At 44.0% G+C, this 27,813-nt stretch overlaps 1 long non-coding RNA gene across 1 annotated transcript in view; it reads left to right on the top strand.

The window, feature by feature from the left end:
- Nucleotides 1–823: 823 nt before the first annotated feature.
- The window catches only part of LOC116974309, a 152,330-nt gene continuing 125,340 nt past the window's right edge, over nucleotides 824–27,813 (top strand). Inside the window, exon 1 of the long non-coding RNA XR_004412330.1 lies at nucleotides 824–974. This is a non-coding gene — a long non-coding RNA (uncharacterized LOC116974309). The remainder of the gene's footprint in view (nucleotides 975–27,813) is intronic.

The following is a 27,813-nucleotide window of genomic DNA, read 5'->3' as shown; positions in this document are numbered from 1 at the left end:
CGTACAGACAGCACCCCTAGTCTGGATCAAACAGGGGTCTCAAGCCCAGTGAGGCAGCAGCTCCACCGCTGTGCCATTACGCTGCCCCTTTTTCACTGTTTAGTTTATTATTGTCACATGTACTGTGTTACAATGAAAAGCTTTTATGATGCGTGCTGTACAGTCAGCAGAAAGACTATACATGATTACAATCAAGCCGTCTGCAGTGTACAGATTGAGGATAAAGGGAATAACATTTTGTGCAAGATAAAGTCCAGTAAAGTCCGATTAAAGATAGCCCGAGGGTCTCCAATGAAATGGATTGTAGGTCAGGAACGCTCTCCAGCTGGTGAGAGTATGGTTCTTCAGACTGGTTAGTAGATTAGGACTGCTAAATTATAAAAGGACTGGTCAAGCTAGATGCAGGAAAAATGTTCTGGGCGAGTCCAGAACCAGGGGCCACAGTCTTAGAATAAAGGGGAGGTCATTTAAGACTGAGGTGAGAAAAAACGTTTTCACCCAGAGAGTTGTGAATTTATGGAATTCCCTGCCACAGAGGGCAGTGGAGGCCAAATCACTGGATGGATTTAAGAGAGGGTTAGATAGAGCTCTAGGGGCTAGTGGAGTCAAGGGATATGGGGAGAAGGCAGGCACGGGTTATTGATACGGGACGATCAGCCATGATCACAATGAATGGCGGTGCTGGCTCGAAGGGCCGAATGGACTCCTCCTGCACCTATTTTCTATGTTTCTATGTTTCTATGCTCTCTTGTTGGTGTTTCAAAGTGAAAGTTGGTAATTTTTTTAAAAGGCATGACGATGCTTCTGTTTCCAACTGCAGGATTGTCCGACAATAGGCTTCTATGAAGTGCAAAAGTCATTCGATAGAACTCAAGCCAGAGGTGGCAACGTTGCAGATGAATTCACGTGCAACTCCTTCCTCACGACGGTGCCAAGGAAGTTAAATCTGGTGCGACAGTCTGCAGATGAGCCTGGTAGGTCTTGAGGGCAAGCTCTGCCTCACATGTATTATTGATGCTGAAGTTGTGAATGACACTGCTATCTACGAGGAAAGCTCTCAGAACAAATGTAATGATCTCTGCAGCAAGAAAGGTTTAAAGGTTCAATGATAGTTTTGTTTAGTATAGTTTTAGTTTAGTTTATTACTGTCATGTGTATTAAGGTTACAGTGAAAGTTTTTTTTTGTTACGTGCTACCAGTCAGCAGACAGACTAATCATGATCACAATCAAGCCGTCCACAGAGTACAGATACAGGATAAAGCGAATAACATTCAGTGCAAGATAAAGTCCAGTAAAGTCCAATTACAGATAGTTTGAAGGTCTCCAATGAAGTAGATGGGAGATCAGGACCGCTGTCTCGTTGGTGAGAGGCCGATTCTTCCGACTGATTGTGGGGTGGAGGGATGGGGAGGAGAGATCGGGAAGAGAGGTGAAATGGGACAAATCCTGGCAAGTAATAGGTACAAAATAGATATGTAGGAAGGAACTGTAGATGCTGGTTCATACCGAACATAGACATAAAATGCTGGAGTAATTCAGCGGGTCAGGCAGTATCTTTGGAGAAAAGGAATAGATGGCATTTCAGGTTGGAACCCCTTATTCAGACTGTGTCTATCTTGCGTCTAATCTTACATTTGGCGTCTAAGTTAGGTACAAAATAAAGTCCATTTAAAGATAATGTCAAGGTCACTAATGATGTCGCTGGTAGCTCGGGACCGCACTCTTGTTGATGATATGGCTGATATTGTTGCCTGATATTAGCTGGGAAGAAACTGTCCTGAATCTGGAGGAGTGCGTTTTCAAACTTCTGTACCTCTTGCCTGATGAGAGAGGGGAGACGAGGGAGAGACCAGGGTGAGTCTGCTCCTTATTGTTGCTGGTCGCCTTGCTGAGGCAGTGTGAAGTGTAGATGGAGTCAATGGAAGGAAGGTTGGTTTCTGTGATGGTCTGTGCTGTGTCCACAACTCTGTGACCCCACACAGTCACAGGGAGAACATACAAGCTCAGTACAGACAGCACCCGTAGTCAGGATCGAACCCGGGTCTCTGGCACTGTACCCCTATTGTAACCAATACTCGTCCATTGGTTCAGTAAGAATGACCCAAGGCAAAATTCTCCTTGTGTTTACAATGATATAGGTTCTGCAACATGAGTTTAGGGAATTGTATTAAGGCTGAAAAGCAGGACCTCCAGGATAGTTATCTCTGGTTTGCTTCCCGTACCTCATGCTAGTTGAGAGTAAGAACAGAAAGATAGGGAAGATGAATGTGTGACTGAGGAGTTGGTGCAGGGGGCAGGGATTTAGATATCTGGACCTTTGGTGACTTGTACAAAAGGGACGGGTTGCACCTTAACTGGAGGGGGACCAACATCTTGGCAGACATATTCGCTAATGCTACACAGGTGGGTTTAAACTAGATTGGCAGGGGGGTGGGATCTCACACATGACAGAGGTAGGTGAGAGGTTAAAAGTTGGTATGGAGGGCGATGAGAGAAAGGTTAGAGGACAGAATAGGAAGGAGAAAGGTGGAGCGAAGAAGGAAGTTTAAACTGCAGGTATTTTAATGCAAGATGCCTGACAGGTAAGGCAGATGAGCTTAAGGCATGGATAGGTACGTGCGACTGGGATATTGTAGCCGTTATTGAAACCTGGTTAAGGGAGGGGCAGGACTGGCAGCTCAATGTTCCAGGGTACAGGTGCTTCAGGGGAGAGAGGGGTTTTTGTTAAAGAGGAGGGGGGAGGGGGAGGGGCGGGGGATGCATTATTGGTTAAGGAGGATGTCACGGCAGTGGTCAGAGGTGACATTACGGACGGTTCGTCTAGTGAGGCTACATGGGTGGAGTTGAGGAACACAAAAGGGATAATCACCATGTTGGGGGTATACAGTACTACAGCCCCCCAAATAGTAAATGGAAATTAGAAGAACAAATATGCCAGGAGATTGCAGACAGGTGCAAGTCAAATAAAGTTGTTGTAGTAGGGGATTTTAGCTTTCCCAATATTGACTGGGAAAATCATAGTATGAAAGGTTTAGATGGGGTGCAATTTCTCAAAGGTGTTTTCTACAGCAATAAGTAGAGGGTCCCACGCGTGAGAGGGCAGCACTTTATCTAGTCTTGGAAAATTGGGAAGGGCAAGAGAATGAAGTGTTCATGGAGAAGCCTTTTAGGACCAGTGACCACTGGTCGATTAGGTTTAAGGTAGTTATGGATAGAGACTGTGAGGGCCCACCTGTTAAAATGCTAAATTGGGGTAAGGCTAACTTTGAGTGTATGAGAAAAAGTCTCGCTCAAGTTGATTGGGCAGGTTGTTTCAGGGGAAAGGAACATCAGCCAAATGGGATGTTTTTAAAAGTGTGCTGACAAAAGCTCAGGATATGCACGTCCCTATTAGAGTGAAGGGCAAGGCAAGCAAATGAGAGGAAGCTTGGCTGATGAGGGAAATTGAGGCATTCGCCAAGAATAAGAAGGGTGCATGGGACAGGTATAGGCAGCTGGGATCAAGTGTATCCCTGGAGGGGTTTCAAGAACTAAGGAGCAAAGTAAAAAAGGAAACCAGAATAAGGGGCCAGGAGGAAGCTCTGGCAGATAGCAATAAGGAGATTTCATAAATACGTAAGGGGGAAAAGGATAACTAGAGAGAGAGTGGGACCCATCAGGAATCAAAGCGGTCACCTCTGTGTGGAACCACAGGAGATGGGCAAGGTCCTCAGTGAGTATTTCTTCTCTGTATTTACCGAGGAGAAAGACAGTAGGACAGATGAACTTGGGGCAGTCACTGGAAGTGTCTTGAGAGCAGTCAGTGTTACCGTCGAAGAAGTACTGAAGATACTGTCGTGTATGAAGGTAGACAAATCTCCAGGGACTGATCAGATATATCCGAGGACATTGTGGGAAACCAGAGAGGAAATTGCTGGAGCCCTGGTTGAAATTTACGAGTCGTCTTTAAATACAGGAGAGGTGCTGGAAGACTAGAGGGGGGCAAATGTTGTGCCTCTATTCAAGAAGGGCTGCAGGGAAAATGCTGGGAACTATAGGCCAGTGAGCTTAACATCTGTAGTTGGAAAGTTACTGGAGAGTATTCTGAGGGATAGGATATACAGGCATTTAGATGGACAAGGGCTGATTAGGGATAGTCTAATCTGATTGAGTTTTTTGAAGATGTGACCAAAAAGGTTGATGAAGGCGGAGCTGTAGTATTGCTGTAGTCCATGTTGTATACATGGACTACAGCAAAGCATTCGACAAGGTTCTGGCTGGTAGGCTGCTCTGGAATGTTAGATTGCATGGGATCCATGTAGAGATAGCTGAATAGATAGAAAATTGGCTTCATGGATGGAAGCAGAGAGGGTGATGGTGGAAGGTAGACACAAAATGCTGATGTAACTCAGCGGGACAGGCAGCATCTCTGGAGAGAAGGAAAGGAGGAGGAAGGTTGCTTCTCGGACTGGAGACCTGTGACTAGCGGTGTGCCTCAGGGTTCAGTGCTGGCTCCCTTACTGTTTGAGCATTGGTTGATGAAATTTAATACAGAGAAATGTGAGGTGTTGCACTTTGGGAAATCTAACATGGGCAGGACCAACCCAGTGAATGGCAGGGCTCTGGGAAGTGTTGTAGAGCAGAGGGATCTAGGAGTACAGGTGCATGGTTCCTTGAAGGTGGAGTTGCAGGTAGATAGGGTGGTCAAAAAAGGTTTTGGCTCTTTGACCTTCATCAGTCAGAGTATTGTGTGCATAGAAGTTGGGAGGCCATGTTGCGGTTGTATAAGACTTTGGTGAGGCCGCATTTAGAGCATTGAGTTCAGTTCTGGGCACCATGTTATAGGAAAGATGTTGTCAAGCTGGAAAGGGTACAGAGAAGATTTACGAGGATGTTGCCAGGGCTAGAGGGTCTGAGCTATAGGGAGAAGTTGAGTAGGCTGGGACTCTATTCCTTGGAGCATAGGAGGATGAGTATTGAGGTGTATAAAATCATGAGAGGAATAGATCAGGTAGATTGCACAGAGCCTCTTGCCCAGAGTAGGGGAATCGAGGACCAGAGAACATAGGTATAAGCTGAAGAGGGAAAGATTTAATAGGAGTCTGAGGGGTAGCTTTTCACACAATGGGTGGTGGGTGTATGGAACAAACTGCCAAAGGAGGTAGTTGAGGCTGGGATTATTCCAACATTTAAGAACTAGTTAGACAGGTACTAGGATAGGACAGTTTTGGAGGGATATGGACCAAATGCGGGCAGGTGAGATTAGTGAAGCTGGGACATGTTGGCTGGTGTGGGCAAGTTGTGCCGAAGGGCCTGTTTCTACACTGTATCACTCTATGACACTATGACTCTAACATGCACAGTGGTGTGCAAATACAACGAGTCATGGTACTTACATCTGTTGATCAAAGATTGAGGTTGTTTGGTTTATTAAATTCTTCCCTCAGGATTCAATGTCATCTCGCTCTCCAATGCAGTTTACATTTTGACAATTGCTTTTATTTGGTTCAATCCAGATTTCTCAGATATGCATTTATGCGCATGGAATATGTGTTACAAATTGTCTAAATCTGATTGCAGTGGCTGCTTGAAGAGACAGATAACTATCGTCATTTGATTAATACTTTCCAAGCTCATTCGAGGCAGTAGTTTTTGCTTTCCCATTGTGCCATCCTTCTTGACTGGATGTTATAAGTTGGGACTGAGGGTTAATAATGTCTGAAGGAGATACAAGGAACCGCAGATGCTGGAATTCATTGATTCAATGATTCAATTCGATGATACGTTATTATCATTGTGGGTATGAAACATTATTATAATTTTCATTGTAATCTAGTGTAGAGTATAGTGTATTTCACAAAGCGTGGAAATAGGCCCTTCAGCGCATCTTGCCCACATCGACCAAGATGTCCCATCTGCACTTGTCCCACCTGCTTGCGTTTGGCCCATATCCCTCTACACCTATCCTACCCACGTACCTGTCCAAATATTTCTTAACATTGCAGGAGCACCTGCCTCCACGACCTCCTCCGGCTGCTTTCTCCATACACCCACCACCCTTTGTGTAAAGAAGTCGCTCCTCAGGTTCCTATTAAATCTTTCCCCCCTCACAAACCTATGAACTCCGGTTCTCGATCCCCCTGCTCTGGGTAAAATACTGTGCATTTACTCTATCTTTCCTTTCATGATCTTGTACAGAATGGGGATGGTGTTCAATGTGGGGAAGTTAGGTTGATGGGCCTGTTTCTAAGCTGTATGACTAAGACTGTTTAGTAGCCTGGTAACAGAGTCACTGTCATTGAAACAGCACCAGCAATGTGAGGTGCTTGATTCTACAGCCTAGAATTAATTCCCTGGTCTAGTGAACTAAATGTGTCTTAAAATTCTGTCAGTTGCCAAACGCAGGTTCTGGGAAGATCATTTTGGAGAACGTACAGACATAGCTATGTAGTATACTTAACACTACTAACAGGGAATAAATTCCTAGGCAGAAAACATTTTTCCACTTACAAGTTGCTGCACAAAGAAGCCTTGTTGCCCTGATGTGGTAATGCCATGTAACCAGTAAGCTTCACGCTAATAATCATGAATAGTTTGTTTCGCTGAACACCTATGTTCAGTCCGCCTTGGCCTACGCAATCTCCCAGTTGACAAACATTTTAACTCCCCTTCCCATTTCCACACTGACCTTTCTGTCCTGGATCTCCTTCACTGTCACACGCAAATTGAAGGAACAACACCTAATATTTCGCTTGGGCAGTTTACACCCCAGCGGCATGAGTATTGATTTCTCTAACTTCAAATAACCCTTGCATTCTCTCTCCCTCTCTCTCTCCATCCCTCCCCCATCCTAGTCCTCTTGCTATTTCACCATTTGTTTTCCTGCGTTACCACCTCGTCCCCAGCCAACAATGGACCATTGTGGGCTCCACCTTTTTTGTGTCATCGATGCAGGCTCTGCTTTGTTCTGCACCTTCCTATACCTCTAGTTTCCCTCTCCCCTGACTCTCAGTCTGATGAAGGGTCTCGACTCGAAACGTCACCTATTCCTTTTCCCCAGAGATGCTGCCTGATCCGCTGAGTTTTTTATGTCTATCTTTTGCTTCTTAGAAGATGGATTGAATTGAGTTCATGACCAATATCAAAAGGAGGTCATTCAGCCCTTCAAGGCCAATGTTTTGACATTTTAGGTTGGGATCCTTTTCATATCTCGACCTGAAATTCACCTGTCCATTTCCCTCCACGGATGCTGCCTGACCTGCTGATTTCCTCCAGCACTTTGTGTTTTGCTCAAGACTCCAACATCCATGGTTCCTTGTGTCTCCTGTTCAAATTAAATTCCTTTGTCATAAAATACCCCAGGAGTAATTCGAGAGCCATTTCAAAGAGTTGGTACAACCTCAATGGAACTTGTGAATTGTGTCATTCCATGTGTGTGTGTGGAAGATAGACATCTATATTAGAGATGTGTAGGAAGGAACTGCAGATGCTGGTTTACATTGAAGATCGACACAAAATGCTGGAGTAACTCAGCGGGCCAGGCGGCATCTCTGGACAGAAGTAATGGGTGACGTTTTGGGTCTGTCTACCTGTATTAGACATTTGTTTAAAGACGGCAAGAATTGTAGATGTAGACATTTTTGTTACATCTCCTGTTTTAGTTTAGAGAGATTGAAATACAGCGTGGAAACAGGACCTTTGGCCCACCGAGTCCACGCCGACCATTGATCACCTGTTCACACCAGTTCCACATTATCTCACTTTCACGCCCACTCCCTGCACACTTTTACAGAGGCCAATTAACCTACAACCCTGGAGGAAACCCACGTGGCCACAGGGAGAACGTGCACACTCCACACGGACAGCACCCGAGGTCAGGATCGAACCCGGGTCTCTGGCAACTCTACCCGCTGTGCCACTGTGTTTTGCTCAAGGTTGCACCATCTGCAGTTTCTTTGCACTTCAAGTCTAAATTATTTACTGGATTGACAAAGATTGAATTCTGCACCATGCATGTGAAAGATTGCGTAGTGTACATTGTCAGTAATTTCTCATTTTTTGTCAATCTCTGCTGAAAGTTATAAAATGGAACCTCCAGGAATGCAGTTGATTCCCATTGTCACCACCAATGTTTTTCTGTGGCAACATTTCAATTTGTTGAATAAATCTCTTTAACCTGACTTGTGCAGAAGGCAATCTATATGAAATGCACAGATTTCTCACGAGACACAAGGGACTGCAGATACTGGAATCCCGATTAAAACGCAAAGTGCCGGAAGAACTCAGCGGGTCAGGCAGTACCTGTGGAGGGAATTGTCAGAGAGCATTTCTGGTTAGTCCCGATCCAGTCATCAGCAGATGCTGCCTGACCTGATCTCCAGTTCTCTGTGTTTACTCTTCGAGCTAGGACGGGGCAGCATACATTGTGGAAAAGTCTTTAACCAGAAACATGAACTTGGTTTCTCTCTCCATCGATGCTGCTTGACCTGCTGATTAAAGACCTATTCAGAGTACACTGCCCAGTCCCAGCTCCAAGGGCAAAACACAAAGTGGTGGAGTAACTCGGCGGGTCAGGAAGCAGGTGCAAGAATGGACAGGTGACTTTTTGCATTGGTTGATGTTTCTCCGGATGCGATCCGAAACACCACCTATCCATTTCTCAAGAGGTACAAGGAACTGCAGAAATTGGAATCTCGAGTGAAGTACAAAGTGCGCAGGAGGATGAGGAGCAATCTTATAGAGAACAAAGGTTTAAGGTAAGGGGGGAAAGAGTTAATAGGAATCTGAGGGGAAACATTTTTACACAAAGGGTGATGGGTATATGGAATGAGCTACGAAAGGAGGTAGTTGAGGCAGGTACTATCAATGTTTAAAAAACAGTTGGACCGGTATATGAATAGGATAGGTTTAGAGGGATGAGGGCCAAATGCAGAAAAGTGGGACTCATGCAGGTGGTGCATGTTGATCGGTGTGGGGAGGCTGGGCCAAAGGGCTTGTTTCCACGCTGTATAACACTATGACTCCTCCAGAGATGCTGCCTGACCAGTTGAGTTATTCCAGCACTTTGTGTTCTATCATCTGCAGTTCGTTGTGTCTCCTCTAAACCTTTCCTATCTACATTCCAGTTATCATTCTCTACTTGTTTTTCTTAAAACTTTAAAGATGCAATTGGCACTTGTAGAAACAAGGAACTGCGGACGCTGGTTTATCCAAAGGAAAGACACAAAGTGCTGGAGTAATTCAGCAGGCCAGACAGCATCCCTGGAGAACATAGATAGATGATGTTTCAGGTTGGAACCCTTCTTCAGACTGATTCCATATTGGTTGCCGTCGTTGCTCCAACGTTTGGAATTTGTCCTTGTTTTGTTGCGTTGTCATGAATTGTGTTTTTATAATCTTACGTTGGGTTTAGTTTGGAGATACAGCGTGGAAACGGGCTCTTAAGCACTGAGGTACAAATAAATGCTGGAGAAACTCAGCGGGTGCAGCAGCATCTATGAAGTGAAGGAGATAGGCAACGTTTCGGGCCGGAACCCTTCTTCAGACTTCTTAAACACACCTTCGATTTTACAGCATCTGCAGTTCCTTCTTAAACCCTTAAGCACTGAGTCTGCTCTGACCAGCAATCTACATACGCTAGTATTATCCGACACTCTAGAGACACTTTTATAGTTTTACCAAAGCCAATTATCTTTCAAATCTGCAAACCTTTGCAATGTGGGAGGAAACCGGAGCACCCGAAGAAAACCCACGTGGTCACAGGGAGAACGTACGAACTCCATACAGACAGCACCCGTAGTCAGGATAGATCTCGGGACTCTGGTGCTGTAAGGTAGCAAATTTACCGCTGCGACACCAGGCACCTGGTGTTGGGTTCTTTTTAATTTGTTCTTGATTCTTTGTTTTTTCCCCTCCCTTTTATTTGTTGAAATCATCTGTGAAAAGAAAGGGAAAAACTTAATGAAGGCTGAAATTTTCAAAGGAGGCTCTCGAGTTGGGCTGTGCAGTTGCACACATCTGGGTTCAAAGGGTCAATTTTTGTGTACTTTACGATGATGTGCTATTAATGCGCTATTAGGTAAGAACCGAGACATGACCACAACAGTAGGCAGATGGTAAATGAGTTGGTATTGTGTCCTTAATGATACATATTAAAGCAGGTTTAACCACTTTAGCTCTGCTGACTGATTGGATTCTTCCATTAAGAAGCAGCGTAGACCAAACGACAACAGCTGCAGAAAACCATTAATTGTTGGATCTGGCTGTCAGGTGGCTGTTTGTTTCAGGAGATTTGCTTCCTCACTACCAGACTCATCGAATGTGCCACCTTGCAATTAAATGCTCAGTTTAATTTTCAGTTTGCCGTAAAATAACATTTTTGCACAGTGCAGCAATTTTAAAGAATAGCATCAGCCAAGACCTGAAAATGGTTCCTTACTTCACATTAACCCTTCGGTGGCATGTGTGCTTTACTGGACTTTGCTTTGCACTAAACGTTATTCCTGTTATACTGCATCTGCACGCTGTGGATGGCTTGCTTGTGCAGTCATGTATAGTCTTTTTGAGGACTGGATAACAGTTTTTCACTTTACTTCAGTATACAAGACATTAAACTAAACTAAACTAAAACTAAATGAAGCAAAACTCAACCTGCACTTTCCAGCACCTCCCAGCACTTTCAGTTTTATTTTGGAATTCCTTCATACACAGTATTATTCCTCAAATATATGAGAGGAAGTAAACTTACGAGTAAGCATATGCACATAATTACATTATTTCTTTTTTGTCACCTTTTTCTAATGGCACATTTATGGTTAACAGTATTTTTTTGTTTTATTGAACTATTAACACTTTGGATTATTGTAACATGTCAGAGTAAGATAACTGCTACTCCAAAATTCCTGATGTACCAGATTCTGATCAATCACTCATCGGAATTAAAAGCTACAGCAAAAGTAGGTTTGAAATAACTTTTTCATTGTAACTGAATTTCCAATGTAGAAAATTGAGATTTTAATAAATTTCCAAACACATTTTTACATTTCATTAATCACCCTGAGTAAAAACAGCAGTGATTATGCTAAAAAATATATTTAATTGGCTGTAAAGCACTTTGGGACAGTATAAAATCGTTGAATGAACAGAGCTATTCTCAAAAGGAACTCTGGGATTAACTTCTCATTTTATTGCCTCGGGAAAGCAGTCAAGTGAAGATTATTAATTGTTACATATACCGACAATGGAACAATGAAATTCTTATTTGTTGCAGCTTAACACAATAACACACAGATAATATATATTAATCAAAACTACAAAATATTATTAACTGGAAGTCAAGAGTGTTTTATTGTCATATATCCCAGACAGAACAATGGAATTCTTACTGGCAGCAGCACCATAGAATATGTAAACATGGTACTCCGTAATGTAATAAACGAGAAAAAACAGTTCAGTGTGTGTGTGTATATATACAAATACATACACAGACACACACATCCATACGCATAAAAAGAAACAAACAAACAATAATAATGCAAAAGTCTATGTAGTTCAGAGCTTATTTGGAGGTTGTAGTGTTTAATAGCCTGATGGCTGTAGGGAAAAAGCAAATTTCAGGATCCTATATCTTCTTCCCGATGTCAGGAGTGAAATGAGAGCGTGGCCAGGATGGTGTGGGTCTCTGATGATGTTGGCTGCCTTTAACTATACTAGGTAACCACAATACTACAAAAAAATCAAGTCTGTAGTGCAAAGACACAATCCACAGAAGGTGTTGAGCGTATTGTTGTGGGCTGTTCAAGAGCCAGATGGTGTCGACATAATCAAGGACCATTTTCACCCTGGTCATTCCCTCCCTCTTCTCCCCTCTCCTGTCATGCAGATCTTCAAATCACGTAGCATAGTATTCAGGTACAGCTTCTTTCCTGCTGTTATTAGGCAACTGCATGATCCTCTTGTGAGCTAGGGTGTGCACCAGCTCTTGCAGTTTTCTTTAATCTGCACATAGGTTTAAGGTGAGGCGGGAAAGATTTAATATGAACATGAGGGGTAACTTTTTCACATAAAGGGTGATGGGTGTATGGAACGAGCTGCCTAGGAGGTAGTTAAGGCAGGTACTATTGCAATGTCTGAGAAACATTTAGACAGGTACATGGATAGGACAGGTTAGAGGGATATGGGTCAAATGCGGGCAAGGCAACGTGGATGGGACATGTTGGTCGGTGTGGGCAAGTTGGGCCGAAGTGGTAGGTTCCACGCTCTATGACTGCACTTTCTCTGTAAGTGTAACATTGTTACGTAGTAACACTATGCTCTGCACTCTGGTATTTTTCTCTTTGCATTACATGTTGTACGTGTGTGGCTTGAGTGTACTCATGTAAAATATGATTTCACTAGATAGCATGCAAACAAAGCTTTTCACTGTATCTCGGTAAAGGTAGCAAAATCAACCCGTCCCAATAGCTAATATGTCACAAAATACTTCTTTAAAATCTTAAAACATGTTCGATTCCAATTATGTGCATCACCCATGCAATGAAATGCTCATATATTCACTAGTCCATAGCTTCGAAGCTTGAGGATGGCACAGTGGCGCGGTGGTAGAGTTGCTGCCTTACAGCACCAGATACCCGGGTTCGATCATGACTACGGGTGCTGTCTGTACAGAGTTTGTACGTTCTCCCTGTGACCATGTTGGTTTTCTCGGGGTGCTTTGGTTTCCATCCACACTCCAAAGCCATGCAGGTTTATTGACTTTGGTTAAAAAATTATAAACTGTCCCTCGTATGTAGGATAGTGCTAGTGTGCGGGGTGATCATTGGTCAGCGTGGACTCGGTGGATCGAAAGGCCTGTTTCCGTACTGTATCTCTAGAGTCTAGAGTCTAGCCATTACTTCAAAAAGTCAATAAATGAAAAAGATCTCATGATTAATAACCTTTCTCTGGAACAAATGTATTTCAGAATGATAAAGGTTTTTTCCTGTGTATAAATTTTCCAAAATAAATAATTGTGACTCTAATGAACTAATCAGTTTAACTTCAAATAACCAAATTAAAACCTTGCCGAAGGGCTGATTGGTATCAATATTTATAGATGGCGACTTACCTATCAATGTTGTTTTACTCTAAGGTCCTTGCCAATATTTATCCCTTTATCAATAACATTAAAACAAATTATTGGATCTCGACTAACTTGCAGGAACTTGCTGTGGCTGCTGCGTTTCCTGCTACTTGAGGTTTAGGTTTAGTTCGTGGTGCAACAAGATCGCGAGAGGCCTGGATAAAAATAAACGCTTTCAGTTTTTTCCTCAGGGTAGAGGATTCTGAAGCTATACAAGATAGGTTTAGGATGAGAGGAGAGAGGGGCCTCAGGGGCAACTTTTTCACTCTCATGTTAGTCCTTATCTGGAAAGAGTTGCCAGTGGAAGCTATAGAAGCGGATACAATTACAATTTTTAACAGATAATTTGGACAGATATATGGATAGGAAGGGTTTAAAGGACTATAGGCTAAAGGCAGGTATATGGGACTTGCCCAGTGTGCCAACTTGGCCGGTATTGGCAAGGGCTGAATGGCCTGTTTATATGCTGTACAAATCTACGATTCTATGACTCTAAACGTACCACTTCCCAAGATGGGAATAGGACAGACAAGCAACCAGATGTTGTTAAGCTGGAGAGGGTATATGAAATGTTGCCAGGACTCGAGGACCTGAGCTATAGGTAGAGGGTTGGGCAGGCTGGGACGTTGTTCCTTGCAGCGCAGGGGGATGAGGGGTGATCTTATAGAGGTATAAAACCATGAGAGGAATAGATAGGGTGAATGCACAGTCTTTTTTACCCAGGGTAGGGGAATTAAGAACCAGAGGACATAGGTTTAAGGTCAGGGGGGAAAGATTGAATGGGAACCTGAGGGGCAACGTTTTTTATACAAAGGTAAGTATATGGAACGAGCTGCCGGAGGAGGAGGTTGTGGGAGGTACTATTGCAATGTTTAGAAACATTTAGACAAGTACAAGGATAGGGTTGGTTAAGAGGGAAAAGGGCCGGCGGGACGAGTGTAGTTGGGACATGTTGGTCGGCCTGGGCAAGTTGGGCCGAAGGGCCTGTTTCCATTCTGTATGACTCTATGACTGTGCGCAATGTAAAGAGAGTTAGCAAAGAGGGACAGCGGGCTGGAGTGGCAGAATAAAAGAGGTAGAAGAAAATAAACGCAGCATGAGATGAAAGGAGCAGATGGGAAACATGGTGGTCTGGGAAACAACCTGAATTGTGTTGTAGCTCAAAGCGCTGAGGTTTCAGTGAAGCAGTGAACATTTGGCAGATGCAGAAAAGAGCGGTTGCTATCAAGCAGATCACAGTCGACACTCCAGCTAACTCTTGTGGGGCCTTCGCTCGAAGCAGCAAAGCCTCCCAGACCAATTGAGAACATTCAGGACTGTTGGGCACAGGGATTGGATGATGCAGCTCTACAGTAAACGGAACAAAAGTATATTGGCAGCGTGCGCTTTTGTGTTTGCAAAGAAACCAGCTTTTGATCATAATTTGTAATGGGGAGTAGGGAACTGGTGGAGAAACAGACAAACGCAGAAGGTGACACAAAACATCTGTTGGAGACAGCAGGGGACCAGCGTCAAGTGAGGCCCTGCAAATGAAGGAAGTGTCGCGGTGGCAGGGAAACGGTCAGGCAAATTGCAAGCACTCGTTCATTCATTCATCCCAGAGTTTTGAAGAGATGGCGAGCACAGTGAACACTAGATTATCATCTTCAGAAATTGTATAGATTCTACAATTATATTGGAGGTTGGCAATTGTGACCATTATTTACGGATGGGGAGAGAAAGAGTGAGAAAGAGGGAGCAAGAAAGAGAAAGAGGGAGAGAGAGAGAGAGAGAGAGGAGAAAAGAAAGGGAGAGAGAGAGAGAGAGAGTGAGAGAGAGAAAGAGTGGGAGAGAGATATATAATGAAAGATGCAAAGCCAGAATGCCTTGAAAAGAATAATGAGATTGAGGAAATTCAGCAAGGTTGTATGATGGAATCGTCAAGTCATAGTGGTGCAGCACAGAAACAGGCCCTTCGGCCCAACTCATGCATGCCAACCAAGCCATCCCATCTAAGCTAGCCCCATTTGCCCATGTTTGACCCATTGCCCTCTAAACCTTTCCCATGCATGCACCTGTCCAAGTGTCTTTTAAATGTCGTTATAGTACCTGCCTCAACAACCTCCTCTGGCAGCTTATTCCGTATACCCATTACCCTCTTTGTGAAAAGGTCAAGCTCTTATCAAATCTTTCTCCTCTCATCTTAAACATGTCTTCTGGTTTTTAATATCCCTAATCTGCGCATTCATCCTATTAATCCCCCCCCCTCATGATTTTATGTACCTCTATAGTTATGCTTTGTTCAGTTTAGTTTTTTCTCATGAGTACTGAGGTATGCTGAAAAGCTTTTGTCACGTGCTAACCAGTCAGCGGAAAGACAATACATGTTTACAATCGAGCCATCCACAGTGTACAGATACATGATAAAGGGAATAACGTGAATAACATGCAAGATAAAGTCCAGTAAAGTCCGATGAATGATACTCAGGACCTCCGATGAGGTAGAGAGCAGCTCAGAACTGCTCTCTAGTTGTTGGTAGGTCGGTTCAGTTGCCTGATAACGGCTGGGACGAAGCTGTCCTTGAGTTTGGAAAGTTTACATTTAGCTTGGTGGAAAGTGCTAATATACGGGGTGATGGCTGGTGGGCGCGGACCCGGTGGTCTGTTTCCGCACTGTATCTCAAAAGTCTAGAGTCTAAAGACGGTAGTTTGGAGGGCAACCTCCAGGTGATAGTGTTCCCCATGCTTGTACTGCCCTTGTCCTTTCAGTTAGTAGAGGTGGGAGACTCAGTGATGTTAATGCCATTGAATGTCAAGGAGTGATGGGTTGATTTTCTCTGTAACAAATAATACACCACGCTCTGACCAAACGAACTTAATGCACGGATATTTCCCTGGTGCCTTTTGCCTACCTATTTCCCAAATTTCTTTCCCCAAAAACATTTTCCATAAAAATGCAAGGCGTGTCACATGTTGGCCTTCATGGGTTGGTTCCTTGAGTACAAGAGTCAAGAAGTCATGATGCACCGTTACAGGACTTTGGTTCACCTGCATGTGGAGTACTGCATGCATTTCTGCTCGTCCCATTACTGGAAGCATGCGGAGGCTTTGGAGAGGGTGCAGTAGAGGTTTACCAGAATGTTGCCTGGTTTAAATGGTTTTAGCTGTACTGAGAGCTTGGACAAATTTGGGTTGTTTTCTCTGGAGTGCTGGGCTGGAGGTTGACGGGAGACCTGATAGATGGATATAAAAGAGGCAAAGATAGGGTAGACAGTCAGAGCCTTTTTCTCAGGGTGGAAATATCAAATACTAGAGGGCATAGTTATCATATCAGAGGGGCAAAGTTCAAAGGAGATGCATGGGGCAAGTTTTTTACACAGGGTAGTTGGTGCCTGGAATCTGCTGCCAGAGTTAGTGACACGATAGAGGCAGACACGATAGTGGCGTTTAAGAAGCTTTTAGATGGGCACATGTATATGCAGTGAATGGAGGGATATGGATTAAGTGCAGGCAGATAAGTGTTGGTTTTGGTATCATGTTCAAAACGGGCATGGCGGGCCTGTTCTTGCTCTAGTTTTCTATGTTCTAATTTCCAAAATTTCATTTTGAGTCATAATCATTGAGTCAAACACGACGGAAAGAGGCCCTTCGGCCCAAATCGTCCATGTCGACCATGATGCCCCATCCAAGCTAGTCCTTACCAAAACATTTTCCAGGAATTTGCAAGGAGTCTAAAGATGGGTTCCGACCTGAAAGGTCACCTATTCCTTTTCTCCCGAGATGCTGCCTGACTCTGAGGTACTCCAGCACTTTGTGTCTATCTTTGGTAAACTAGCAACTGCAGTTCCATCCTACACAGAATGGTTGTATTTGTTAGGTTCACCTCTTTGTTCAAGGAATCTGGTTGTGTCCAAATTGGTTGTTGCTTTTCCCACTGTTGCAACAGTGACAACACTTCAGAAGAACTTGATTGGGTCTAAACTGCTGTGGGACATGGGGCTATGAAAATCCCAAGTCTCTCTTGACCATTTACCTGCTAATGGTTTGTGCTTGCCTCTATTATGTACTGCTCCAACAGACTGTTTGATTTCACTTCACAGTCTGAAGATTTAGTAGATGCCTGAGTATTCTTTGGTGCATCAATAAATCTTTTACTGGGCAGTAAAAAGCAAATTTATTTTCAAAGCTGAAAGACTAATTGAATTGCATCTAATCAAATGATAAAAGAACTCTTTTGATTTAGAAGCTCAGAGTATGGTGATACTTAAAGATAAACTTCCCCAGTCCGTAGAAAACTACCTCTCTTGTTCATCCAATTAAACTCTAAACCTATCATATCCATGTATCTGTTTAAATGGTTCTTAAATGTTGTGATGGTACCTACCTCAACTACCTCCTCCAGCAGCCCGTTCTATACACCCACCACCCTTTGTGTGAAAACGTTGTCCCTTGATTCCCATTAAATTATTCCCTCCTTCACCTTAAACCAATGATCTTGGGTTCTCCATTCCCCTACTCTGGGTAAAAGTATGTGCATTTACCCTATCTATTCCTCTCATGGTCCTACACATCTCTATAAGAGCACCCTTCATCCCGCACGCCAAGGAATAAAGTCATTTTCTGCTCAACTTCTCTCTTTAGCTCAGGCCCTCGAGTCCTGGCAACATCCTTGTAAATCTTCTCTGCACCCTTTCCAGCTTGACAACATCTTTCCTATAACATGGTGACCAAAGCTGAAAACAATACTCTAAATGTGGCCTCAACAATATCTTGTACAACTGTAACATGACCACCCAACTTCTATACTGAAGGCCAATGTGCCGAAAGGCTTCTTGACCTCGCTTTCAAGTAACCATATACCTGCACTCCTAAATCCCTCTGTTGTGAGGATACGATGACGTTCCACATTATTTGCGGAAACAATATATTTCCCATCTCAGGGAGTAACCTGAAGATGCTATTTGGTTCACCATGGTATGGAGCTAGATTAATGTAAGCAGATTTTGAAGCATTGTTTCTTAATGCTTTGACATCATTAAAATAAATTAACCCTTCCAAAACATCCTTCGCAGAATCGCGTTCATATCACAACCCTGATGAACACCTCATTACTTATATTTGAAAATAACAGCAGTAGGTAAATTATCAATCATTAATTTGTTAGGATTCTTTTAATTTAAATCCAACTGCTCATAATTACATTCATGTTATTAAGCTTCACCACTTGAGTGCCTGAGTGAAAGGGAGAGGTTGGGCAGGCCAGGATGAGGGATGAGGGATTAATAAATCCAGAATGAGGGATTTACACAGAGTTGTAAAAAATCACGAGGGGATTAGATATGGTGAATGCTCAGTTTTTCTCAGGGTAGGTGAATCAAGAATTAAGATTCAAGACCCTTTTTCAGATTGATTATAGTAAAGGGCAGAAAGTGGGAAAAGAGGATATTGCCAGGACCTTTATCAGGATGTTTACAGGACTCGAGGGCCTGAGCTATAGGGAGAGGTTGAGCAGGCTAGGACTTTATTCCTTTCAGTTCTACCCAACACATTACACACCAGGAGAACAAAGGGTGGTCTTATAGAGGTCTATAAGATCATGAGAGGAATAGATCGGGTAGACGCACAGAATCTCTTGCCCAGAGTAGGGGAATTGAGAACCAGAGGAACAGGTTTAAGGTGAAGCGGGAAAGATTTAATAGGAATCTTGGGGGCAACTTTTACACACAAAGGGTGGTGGGTGGATGGAACAAACTGCCGGAGGAGGTAGTTGAGGCAGGGACTATTGCAATGTTTATGAAACAATTAAACAGGTACATGGATAAGACAGGTCTTGAGGGTCAAGTTCAAGCAGGTGGGACTGGTGTAAATGGGACATGTTCGTCGGTGTGAGCAAATTGGGCTGTATGACTCTGTGACTCTATGACTCTGTGACCCACTTAAATTTGAAGATCAATGTTCATATCATTGGGCTGTAACCTACCCAAGCGGAATATGAGGTGCTGTTCATATAAACTATTATGGACAAAGTGAGAAACGGCAAGGTGGATAGAAACAGATTGGGGCAGCACCACTGCGCAGCGGTAGAGTTGTTGCTTGCAGCGCCGCAGATCTGGGTTCGATCCTGACCACGGGAGATGTTTGTACGGAGTTTACACGCTCTTCATGTGACCTCGTGGGTTTCCTCTGGGTGCTTCGGTTTACTGTCACATTCCAAAGACCTGCGGGTTTGTAGGTTAATTGGCTTCTGTAACTTGTCCATGGCGTGTAGGATAGTACTAGTGTAGGAGGTGATTGATGCTCGGTGGGCCGAAGGGCCTGTTTCCACGCTGTATCTCTAAACTAAACTAAAGATTGATGGTATTGTTCTTGAGAAACAAGGAAAGAAATGACCAGTCTAGCGTTCAGCTCACATACTAATAATCACAGCAGCTTTTGTGCTTGCACTATTACAAGCTGGCTGTAGATCCTCTTCGTACTCCAACACAATAAGATTCCTCAACGTAATTGTGGTAATGATATCGCAACCATTAGTTCTTCAGTGTCATCACAAATTGGTGATCATCGACACAATGGCAGTCATTAAATTATCAGTAGGTAAATATAAAAAGAAAGACACCCTGTAGCAATATCATATTCAGTAATCTAATTTGGTGTTTATATTATCCACTGTATCTGCCTCCTTGTCTACATCACAATTTGTTGCAGATATGAAATTACCTTTAAAAGTCTAAACTGAAGCCTGTTCTCAACCAGAACAGTCAATCTACAAATTCTCTACCAAAGCATACTTAGAGTCATAGATAGACACAAAGTTCTGGAGTAACACAGCTGATGAGACAGCATCTCTGGAGAAAAAGGATGGTTGATGTTTCGGGTCTGGACCCTTCTTCAGACTCGTGACTGGTACTATCGTAACGTTTAAGAAACATTTAGACAGGTACATGAATAAGGTAGGTTCAGAGGGATTTGGTCCAAGAGCAGGCAGGTGGGACTAGTGTAGATGAGGCATGTTGGTCGATGTGGGCAAGTTGGGCGCTGTATGACTATGACTATGATTCTATGTCCTGAGACGCATCTTTCTCTGGAGATGATCCTGACCCGCTGAGTTACTCCAGCACTTTGTGACTATCTTTTGTATGAAACCAGCATGTGCAGTTCCTTGTTTCTATATTAAGAGTCTTGTTCCTTTCTCTGCAAAACTTTATAACTGTACACAAACACAGACCTAAACACAAATCCATCTGAATGGCAGAACGATGTATTATACAGGGTAACAGTCAGGGCTTGCTATACATTGCATGATCAATTAATGAGAGATTCACTGATATTATAATGTCATAAATCCGGAAATCTGAACAGCATGGAAACAGACTGTTCGGCCCACCTTGTCCATGCCGACCAAGGTGCATATTGGGCTGGTCCCATTTGTTTGCATTTGGTCCATATCTCCCCCATCCAATCCACTCTCCTTGAACATGGCAACTCTAAAGCAGTTATGGAGGAGCATGGAGGGAACAGGAGTTAACAATTTAGGTTTTTATTTTGGCTTTGATTGGTTTATGTACTGAGATACAGAGATAAATTTTGTTAGCATGCTATCCAGTCAAATCACACTGTAGATGAGTTCAATTAATCATTCAAATTTAGTGTTCATATGATCTACTGTATCTGCCTATCCCATTTGGACGACTGTGGAGCGTCAGTGACTGACGCCAGTAAAACCATCGTTGCACGACACACACGCTGACGTATGCTGTCGTGCGGGTGTCGCCCGGTTAGGGTTGAGGCTGTAAAATATCTTTTCTTCAATGCATGGATTTTAAACATTAATATATTAAAATTAATACAATAAAATCAATTGTGCAAATAAAAAGATGCCTGAGTCGTTCAGTTTTATTTATAGATGTATTGGTACACTTCCATCCATCCTTTTCCACTCCCCCCTACCCTTCTCCCCTCCCCTCACCTCCCCCTTCTTCCCTTCCCCCCTCTTCCTCCCTTCTCCCCGCTCCACTCTTCTCACCCTTATCCACTACCCCCTTCCCCTCACATTCCCTTCTCCCCATCTCGCTCCCTTCTCCCATTCTCCACCTCCCCCCCCCTCACTTTCCCCGACGCCCCCCATTTATAGACGCAGCCTACGACCAGCGATCCCCCCGCACACTATCCCACACACGCTAGGGACAATTTATACAAACCTGTGCACCTTTGGAGTGCGTGAGGAAACCCTAACCCTAGCCCTAACTGTAACCGTAACCCTAACCCTAACTCTAGGTTGATAGGCTTGGTATAAGTATAAATTGTCCCTAGCATGTGTGGGATACTGTGCGGGGGATCGCTGGGTGGTGCAGACTCGATGGGCCGAAGGGCACTGTATCTCTGAACTAAATGTGACACAGGGGTCCCAGGGGTTGGACTCAAACCCCCAATGTTCTGCCTGCTCCTCATGGGAACTAAACTGTTGGCCACGAGTTGTCCCAGAGGCAGATCTCTCTTCCAATGGTCTCTCCAAACCCCCAGAGGCAGCGGGCTTGTCAACTGGGTACAGGCAGTGTTGTCAATGTACCAGTGCCACCCACCTGCTCCGGACACTGAGTCTAAATACCCACCACCCAGTTTGAAGCAAGGTGTTCCCAAAATCTGCATTTATCCCACAGTCAATGTTACTAAAACAGATGTGGCCTTTGTGCAGTACTATTAGTGGGATCTAGCTGTCACAGGCTGGGTCCACAAATGGGGGGCATCGGGGAAAGTGGTGGTTGGGGGGGGTGGAGAATGGGACAAGGGAGGGAGATGGGGAGAAGGGGATGTGAGTGGAGAAGGTGGAGAAGAGTGGAGGGTGGAGAAGGGAGGAAGAGGGGGAAGGGAAGAAGGGGGAGGGGGAGAGGGGAGGCGAGAAGGGTAAGGGGGAGTGGAGAAGGAGGGATGGAGGCGGGAGGGGGGAAGAGGGGAGAGGGGAGTTCAGTCTACACTCACTGAATCCATCTCTGTGAAAGTTATAGAGACGGTGATTGCATCCGGAAGCAGACTAATACATCTATAAATAAATCTATACATCTTTACATAAATAAATAAAGCTGAACGACTCAGACATCTTTTCATTTGTATTTTATTGTATTAATTTTAATATATTAATGTTTATAATCCATGCATTGAAGGAAGAATATTTTACAGCCCATCTGTGGTCCCTAACCCCAACCCTAACCCTAACCCTAACCCTAACCCTAACCGGGCGTCACCCACAAGCCCAGGACAGCAAACGTCAGCGTGTGATAGGACGCACGACACGATGAGACACCCAAATGTCCGTTACCGCGCGTCACTGCATGCGTCACCACGCCTCACCCCGCGTCACGACACGACAACCTCTTTTCAGGCTGTCGCCTAAATGTCGACCAAATGTCCCCCAAGTGGGACAGGTCCTTTAGTGAGTGCAAAGGGGGAAAATACCAGAGAACAGAATACCGTGTTACAGTGTTATAGCTTTACAGTTACGCAGATAAAGTCCAAGGTTTGCACTGAGGTAAGTTGGATGATCAGGACTCCACCCTATCTTATGAGAGGCCAAAAGCTTTAAGGTGACGGTGAAAAGATTCAATAGGAATCTGAGAAGCAACCTTTTCACACAAAGGGTAAAAATGAGGAGGTAGTTGAAGGAGGTACTATCACATGTTTAAAAAAACCCTTAGACAGGTACATATCCTGTACATGTACAGGATAGGGTAGGTTTAGAGGGATATGGCCACACGCTGGCAGGTGGGACTAGTTTAGATGGGACATGTTGGTCGCTGTGTGTAGGTTGGGCCAAAGGGCCTGTTTCCACGCTGTATGACTCTATGACTGTTCATGAGTCTGATAACATTAATATAACTGTCTATTAAAACATTATTAATGTATCTTATTTTATTGCCCCTTTACCATTAGGAGTAATGATAAAGCAATTAATGTCATACCCTTGCAAAAGTGTTAACTAGACTATTGTAGGTCGCTTTTTTTTTACCATGTTAGACATGGAGAGAACTTGGGTTCAGTAATTGGTCGCCATTCTTTCCATTTGCCAACATACAGACTGATTCTAAAATCAATGTTGTTAGAAATAAGAGGACACCCAGGATAACCAGGCAGACTTTTGATAAATGAGCAACCCGCCAATAGTTGCAGCCTGGATTTATTGGACTGTAAACAGCTGGATATTCTGTAATTATATTTGATCATTTTGTAATTTCCTCAGCCATTTTTCATATAGCTTATCTGCCCATTCTCCTTCTCTCAATATTGGTTTCCCGATCGGTATCTCGCGCTCTTTTGCCTTGTGGCCGGACCCCGTTCGATCTCTATCCCTCTTCTGATATCCATCTCATTTCCCCATTATCTTAACTCATTTCCTTATCGCCCTTGTTATTGCAGCCACTCATATTGTTTATTGTGTCTCTGCTCACATCAACCCCCTTGGTTCTGCTGTTCATTTCCACCTCGGCAAACGCAGGCGGCCACTTTGCCTCTGTCCTATTGCAGTGCGGTTAATACAAGTTACAATACAATACCAAGGTGGCACGGTGGCGCAGCGGTAGAGTTGCTGCCTTACAGCGCCAGAGACCCGGGTTCGATCCTGACTACGGGTGCTGTCTGTGTGGAGTTTGTGTTTTCTCCCCCTGACCTGCGTTGGTTTCTTCTGGGTGCTAAGGTTTCTTCCCACACTCCGGGGTTGTAGGTTAATTGGCTTGTTAAAATTGTAAATTGTCCCTAGTGTGTGGGATAGTGTTAGTATACGGGGTGATTGCTGGTCGGTGCAGACTCGGTGGGCCGAAGCGTCTGTTTCTGCACTGTATCTCGAAACTAAAAGTTACACAAAAGGTCGCTGAGATCGTTGCTCACTGCTAACCATCTCCACACCTTTTAAGTGGGACCTGTTGGACAGTGCCCATAAGGAAAACAATGGCTTGCGTTGTGTTTCAAGAAGCAAGTCTAGAGTCAAGAATGTGTAGTTGTCATATGTACCAACAACAACACAATGACATTGTTACTTGCAACAGCATAATAAACCTTAGTTTAGTTTAGTTTAGCATCAAGATAGAGTGTGGAAACAGGCCCTTCAATCAAACGAGTGCCCCGTTCACACTAGTTCTACCCGACACACGACACACCAGGAGAATAAAGGGTGGTCTTATGGTGGTCTATACGATTGTGACAGGAATAGATCGGGTGAATGCAGAATCTTTTACCCAGAGTAGGGGAATCAAGAACCAGAGGACATAGGTTTAAGGTGAGAGGGAAATATTTAATAGGAACCTGAGGGGCAACCTTTTTACACAAAGGGTGGTGGGTGTATGGAACAAGCTGCCAGAGGAGGTAGTTGAGGCAGGCACTATCGAAACATTTACAAACATTTAGACATTTACATGGATTAGATAGGTTTAGAGGGATATGGGCCAAACGCAGGCAGGTAGGACTAGAGTAGATGGGGCATGTTGGTCGACATGAGCAGGTTGGAACGAACGGCATGTTTCACGCTGTATGACTCTATGACTCTATCTGCAGAGGGAATGAACAGGCAACATTTTGGGTCGGGACCCTTCCTCAGACTTGATGCTTGATATGGCATGACTGCAAAAGCACTTTCTAACCGATTTAATAATTTATAAGGCTGTAGCGAGAGTCAGAAGTAAATGTAAACAGTGCTTGCTCCCACATAGAGCAATGCATTGGAGATTAAAAGAATGAAAGGTAACCTTATTAAAAAACATTCATTTAAGAGGTCACCTGTCCATGTTCTCCAGAGATGCTGCCTGACCCACTGGGTTACTCCAGCACTTTGGGTCTTTATTTGGATGGCATGTAGATATGTAGGGAAAGGCTGGTCATGGATCAACTGCAGGCGGAGGCGATTAGTTTAACTAGGCATCATGTTCGACACAGACATTGTGGGCTGAAGGGCCACCTTCTGTACAGTATGGTTCTATGTTCTGTGTCTCTCCTCAGCCTCTGACACGTCAGAGAAACATTGCAAATTAGTCACTGTATTTCCTGCATTAGTGCAGTGATCAATTTCAGATTATTTAATTGGCTACAAATGTTCTTTGGACAATTCTGGGGTTGGAGAAATGTTCTTTATGAGTGGAAGTTTTTCATTCAACAACATCTCATTCACCCTATGGTCCCCCTTTGAGTCTTTGTGAATCAAATTTAAATTTGCAGTTGTAATACAGGCCACACCAAATCCCCTGCAAAATGAGTTGTTCAGTACTTCGGGGCTTGCCAACAATGCTTGTTGGCTGAAACGCCTGGAGATTTGCACCCTGGGGGACACAATTTTTCCTTTTAGCTTAGAGATGCAACATGGAAACAGACCCTTCGGCCCACTGAGTCCATGCTGACCAGCGATCACCCGTTCACACTAGTTCTATGTTATCCCACTTTCTCATCGACTCCCTATACACGAAGGGGCAATTTAAAGAGGACAATTAACCTACAATCCCGCATGTCTTTGGGATGTGGGATGAAACCACAACCTCTGGAGGAAACCCATGCGGTCACAGGGAGAACCTGCAAACTCCACAGAGACAGCACCCGAGGTTAGGATCGAACTGGGTCTCTGGTGCTGTGAAGCAGTGGCTCTGCCAGCTCCACCACTGTGGTGTCACCAATAGAGGTTTAAGCCGAGCTTTCAAGAGGGGAATAAAACTATTATTTAGATGCTTCTATGGGCATGTACTGAATTACCAAGATGATGTTCTTGCAACATATTGGATCAGAGTGAGGTTATTGTATCTGAGTAAGGTGTCACCCATTTCAGATGGAGATAAAGAGGAATTTATTTTCACATAAACTTGGGGAAATTTGAAATTTGCTACCACAGAGAGCTATGGAGATTAATTGATTCAATATATACAACACTGACATAGACATTTGGAGGATTTATAGAGTTAGCATTCTTGGGAACAGGAGGAAATTGCAGCTGACACTAAGATTAGATCAGTCTTGAATCTGAAAAGGTTTTATGCCTGATCGAGTCCTTATGTTCCTGAGCAAAGCACAACATGCTGGAGGAACTCAGCAGGTCAGGCAGCATCTGTGGAGGGAAAATGCTCAGGCAGCGATTTGGGTTGGGACCCAGGAGTTAGTGGAGAGAACAGGGAGTCTGAGTTTTGCTTGCAGGTGCAATGTACAGGTACAATGGAGTCTGTGGTTCAATAGAGCTGTGGAGTTTAGTTTAGTTTATGCTTATCACTTGCACTGAGGTACAGTGAAAAGCTTTTGTTTGCGTGCTATCCAGTCAAAGAAAACCCTATACATGGTTATAATCAAGGTGTCCACAGTGCACAGATAAAGGATAAACAGTACACCATTTAGTACAAGATAAAGTACGTTTTAAGATTGTTCAAATGTCTCCAATGAGTAGATGAGAGGTCTGGACTGCACTCTAGCGAATGTAAGGACCATTCAATAGACAACAGATAATAGATAATAGGTGCAGGAGTAGGCCATTCGGCCCTTCTAGCCAACACCGCCATTCAATGTGATCATGGCTGATCATCCCCAATCAGTATCCCGTTCCTGTCTTCTCCCCATATCCCCTGACTCCGCTATTTTTAAGAGCCCTATCTAGCTCTCTCTTGAAAGCATCCAGTTGCCTGATAACAGCTGGGAAGAAACTGGCCCTGAAACTGGAGGTACTCTATGTATCTTTAAACTTCTGAACCGCTTGCCTGAGGAGAGAGGAAGGAGTCACTGGGATGAGAATGGTTTTTGATTATGCTGGTGGCCTTGCCGAGGCAGCATGAAGTGTAGATGACTCATACAGCAAGGAGCCAGGCCCTTCAGCCCAACTTGTCCATGCTACCAAGATGCCCAACCTATACTAGTCCTACCTGCCTGCGTTTGGTCCCTATCCCTCTAAAGATTCAGATTCAGATTCAATCTTTATTGTCATTGTGCAGTGTACAATACAGAGACAACGAAATGCAGTTAGCATCTCACCCAGAAGAGCGAACATAGAATAATGGAACAGTAAAATATATATATGTACATACAGTAGCAGTAGTGCAATTTTTCTCGGGGGAAGGAGTGTCCGGGGAGTGACTGGCAATCACCAAGATGCAGAGTTAAGTTGTGTAACAGCCGCAGGGAAGAAGCTGTTCCTGGACCTGCTGGTCCGGCAACGGAGAGACCTGTAGCGCCTCCCGGATGGGAGGAGGGTAAACAGTCTGTGGCTGGGGTGAGAGCAGTCCTTGACGATGCTGAGTGCCCTTTGCAGACATCGCTTGCTCTGGACTAAACCTTTCCTGTCCATGTACTTGTCCAAACGCCTTTTAAATGTTTTTATGGTACCTGCTTCAACTGCCTTCTCTGGCAGCACATTCCATATACCCACCATCCTTAGTGTGGAAAAAGCTGCCCATCAGATTCCTATTAAGGCTTTTCCCTCTCACTTTAAACCTATGTCCCCTAATTCTTAATTCCCCAACTCCGGGTAAAAGACTCTGTGAATTCATCTTATCTACTCCCCTCATGATTTTATACACCTCTATAAGATCACCCCTCATCCTCCTGCACTCCAAGGAATAAAGTGCTAGCCTGCTCAAACTCCCTATAGCTCAGTCCCGGCAACATCCCCCTAAATTCTCTTTCCAGCTCTTTACAGGTTATCTGAGCAGTTTTGCTTATTGTCACGTGAACCGAGGTACAGTGAAAAGCTTTTGTTGCGTGCCAACCAGTCAGCTGAAAGTAAAGTATT

This window comes from Amblyraja radiata, chromosome 1 (genome assembly GCF_010909765.2).
Source record: "Amblyraja radiata isolate CabotCenter1 chromosome 1, sAmbRad1.1.pri, whole genome shotgun sequence".
Lineage (NCBI taxonomy): Eukaryota > Metazoa > Chordata > Chondrichthyes > Rajiformes > Rajidae > Amblyraja > Amblyraja radiata.
The sequence above is the reverse complement of the archived record's forward strand: the minus strand, read 5'-3'. Positions and strand labels throughout refer to the sequence as shown.